This window comes from Procambarus clarkii, chromosome 4 (assembly GCF_040958095.1).
Source record: "Procambarus clarkii isolate CNS0578487 chromosome 4, FALCON_Pclarkii_2.0, whole genome shotgun sequence".
Classification (NCBI taxonomy): Eukaryota; Metazoa; Arthropoda; class Malacostraca; order Decapoda; family Cambaridae; genus Procambarus; species Procambarus clarkii.
The window spans coordinates 61,409,680-61,413,369 of NC_091153.1; the positions used below are offsets into that span (position 1 = coordinate 61,409,680).

The following is a 3,690-nucleotide window of genomic DNA, read 5'->3' on the forward strand; positions in this document are numbered from 1 at the left end:
CATTATCTGGGGCAGGCGTGTCGGTATACGACCCAGGTCACGACCCAGGTCACGACCCAGGTCACCCGTGACACAGACGTGATGCTACAGGACACCACCTGTGGCATAATTGGTGATGACTACACCCGTGACTACATCCGTGACCACATCCGTGACTACCCCAGTGACCACCCCTGTGACAACACCAGTGTCACACACTCTGCGCATAACACCGCAGCCCGTGACTCCCGTGACCCGGGGCAGGCGGGGCAGGTCACGACCTCAGTGAACTACAGTTCGTGAACTGAGGAATAACCTGGTGTAGGAACACCAGATTCCTACCTTAACACTTTGCCGTGGGGGCTAACACTTTGCCGTGGAGGTGACTAACACCTTGCCGTGGAGGTGACTAACACGACCTTGGTTTTGCGGGCCTCTCGCTCGCTAGGTTATGCAGGCCTCTCGCTCGCTCCGTTTTGCGGGCCTCTCGCTCACTAAGTTTTGCGGTCCTCTCGCTCGCTCGTTTTTGCGGGCCTCTCGCTCGCTAAGTTTTGCGGGCCTCTCGCTCGCTCTGTTTTGCGGGACTCTCGCTCGCTCTGTTTTGCGGGCCTCTCGCTCGCTAAGTTTTGCGGGCCTCTCGCTCGCTTTGTTTTGCGGGACTCTCACTCGCTCTGTTTTGCGGGCCTCTCGCTCGCTTGATTTTGCGGGCCTTTTGCTCGCTCGGTTTTGCGGGCCTCTCGCTCGCTAAGTTTTGCGGTCCTCTCGCTCGCTCGGTTTTGCCGGCCTCTCGCTCGCTCGGTTTTGCGGGCCTCTCGCTCGCTCTGTTTTGCGGGCCTCTCGCTCGCTCTGTTTTGCGGGCCTCTCGCTCGCTCTGTTTTGCGGGCCTCTCGCTCGCTCTTTTTTGCGGGCCTCTCGCTCGCTCGGTTTTGCGGGCCTCTCGCTTGCTCGGTTTTGAGGGCCTCTCGCTCGCTCGCTTTTGCGGGCCTCTCGCTCGCTAGGTTTTGCGGGCCTCTCGCTCGCTAGGTTTTGCGGGCCTCTCGCTCGCTAGGTTTTTGCGGGCCTCTCGCTCGCTAGGTTTTTGCGGGCCTCTCGCTCGCTAGGTTTTGCGGGCCTCTTGCTTGCTAGGTTTTGCAGGGATCTCGCTCGCTCGGATTTGCGGGCCTCTCGCTCACGCGGTTTTGAGGGCATACTGTTTGCGTGTTGTTAGTCACCCCCACGGCAAAGTGTTAGTCCCCCCATGGCAAGTTACGTGTTACTCCCCCAATGGCAAAGTGTTTGTCCCCCCTCTGCAAAGTGTTAGTCCCCCCAACGGCAAAGTGTTAGTCCCCCCCAACGGCAAAGTGTTTGTCCTCCCACAGCAAAGTGTTATTTCCCCCCCCCCAACGGCAAAGTGTTATTTCCCCCCCCCCCCTAACGGCAAAGTGTTAGTCCCCCCATGGCAAGTTAAGTGTTAGTCCCCCAATTGCAAAGTGTTTGTCTCCCCTCCGCAAAGTGTTAGTCCCCCCCAACGGCAAAATGTTAGTCCCCCCAACGGCAAAGTGTTTGTCCCCCCACGGCAAAGTGTTTGTCCCCCCACGGCAAAGTGTTTGTCCTCCCACAGCAAAGTGTTATTCCCCCCCCCCCCCCCCCCCTCAACGGCAATGTGTTAGGAGCGAGTGGCCAAGAGTATTCATCTAATTGTGCTTAAGGGGGTTTGGCTCTTTCGGCTCCCTTCCCATTTGTCATATATCAAATTATTTTTTTTTTGCCACAAAACACACACACACACACACACACACACACACACACACACACACACACACACACACACACACACACACACACACACACAAACACACACATACACACACATACTGTTATGATCCCAGCCTGCAGGAGAAACGAGTCTCCCTTCTTGAGAGTTATTCGTCAAGCCTGACCTAACTAGAAGGTCTAGCAAGTATTGAGGTGATAACGCATATGTAAAATAGTTGGTTGGATATGTGTAACAGTTTGAGATTATGGGCAATGCAGAAGAAAATAGATAAATGACTGGCTAGGAGATGTGGACATTTTGCTGGAGGCGTGAGGCTCGCTTCCGGAGGACCTTGACCTCACTTGAGTGCCAGACATCGCAGGGGGAAGCCGCGCTCCGTTGAGCTCCCGTCAGAAGGGAACCCCTAGTGATATATCTCGAAGAGAAGAGAAGTGTGCGGACGTACCAGCTGTGGAATCGAGCTGGGAACGTTGTGGTCTCAAGTCCTGGTCGACGAGCAGATATTAAATCGCCCAGAAGCATTATTGTGGGCCGTGGGAGCGCCCTGACCAGACGCCGTCAGAGGAAAAGCGCCCTCGACCAGTTAATCTGTGGTAAGCACGATATACGCCAGTTCATAGTGATTGCATTGTAGTTGGTCGTGTGCCCAGCGACAGTAGCGATGTTTATTTATAAGTTAGACATGTTTTAATAAGGCAGAAGGCCTGAAATAGGAGAGTGAAGAGGGAGGAACACGGAGCGACGTCCGTCCTCTCTGAGCGCTGGCGGACGACTGAGGGAGCCGGCTCCGGATGGAGGAAGACCCTCCCAGCGAGTGAGGACGCCGCCGCCAGGCGAGGTGGAGTATGGACCCGCCCAAAACGGGGGAGTCCACTCTCACTGTATGTAGAGGACAGATAGAGGTTTGAGGCAAGCATATTGTGTGGTTATTTTTGTTTATGTGTTAAAGGGGAACGTTTTATTGGAGTGTCGATGGGTTGCAGGTTTGTCTTTTGGGGAAGAAGTTGCTGAGAACTTCGAAGCCAGCAGATGAAGTAGCTGATGAGACTCCAAGGTAGTGGAGCAGAGGACCTCGAGCTGTGAGGAGAAGCAGCAGTGAAGAGGAGTGTCACGTGCTTCTGTAGAGGTGGTGAAGCACCATAGTTACTCGAGGAAACTTCATGGTGTAGCAGCCAAGAGAGCTGTGGAGGAGCCTAGCAGAAGGGTGAAGCACCGTAGTTGCTCAAGGAAACTTCATGATAGCAGCCTGGAGGAGCTGCAGAGGATCCTGGTAGTGAAGCCCGGAAGAACCTAAAGAAATAGGGTAGTGAACTTCCAGAGGTGGAAGGGGAAGTTCTGGTGGATTACTAGTAGGGAGTTGATAGTGTTTGGTTGTCATTAGCGTGCAAGACGCAGTGAGAGGTGAGTGACTGTTGGCATTCTTATGTCAAGGAATTTTTTATACTGAAGTATCAATGAACATTTATACTGGTATATGTTATTGCATTCAAATGCTGATTTTCTATATATATATGTTATCTTGCTGATGGTGCAACAGTGTGTAGGCTTGACCAACTTGAGGAAGTTAATAGTATCAGGTGGTGAACCAGGAGGTAGGATACCACTTGATAAGCTGATAATAGAGTTCTGATGGTATTGGAGTGCAACCTGATTGTGATATTATAGAGTATAGGATTCATTATTATTATATGTGTGTATGTATCGTGTATGTGCTTTGTTCAGTAAATGTGTCACAATTTGCTGGTGTTTGCCCTTGTCCTAGTGAGGCTTCCCAGGAGGTAGTAAAGAAGGAGAGAGAGAGAGAAAGAACCAAGAACCACTGCTGTGGACAGGGTAGGAGGTAATACTAGTAAGTCATAGGGGGATTGAGGAGATCATATCTCATAAGGAGAGAGTGAGGAGTCACAGCGGCTCGAGTGGGTGTGTGCACGTGACGACGAGGCTAAGTGTTGGAG

The 3,690-nt window shown here is 52.4% G+C and overlaps 1 long non-coding RNA gene across 1 annotated transcript; it reads left to right on the top strand.

Annotated features, from left to right (window-relative positions):
• Nucleotides 1-1,871: 1,871 nt before the first annotated feature.
• LOC138370343 (uncharacterized) lies at nucleotides 1,872-3,473 on the top strand. Its single transcript, XR_011230109.1, has 2 exons — nucleotides 1,872-2,328; nucleotides 2,719-3,473. It is a non-coding gene; the product is annotated as an uncharacterized lncRNA (long non-coding RNA).
• Nucleotides 3,474-3,690: the final 217 nt, after the last annotated feature.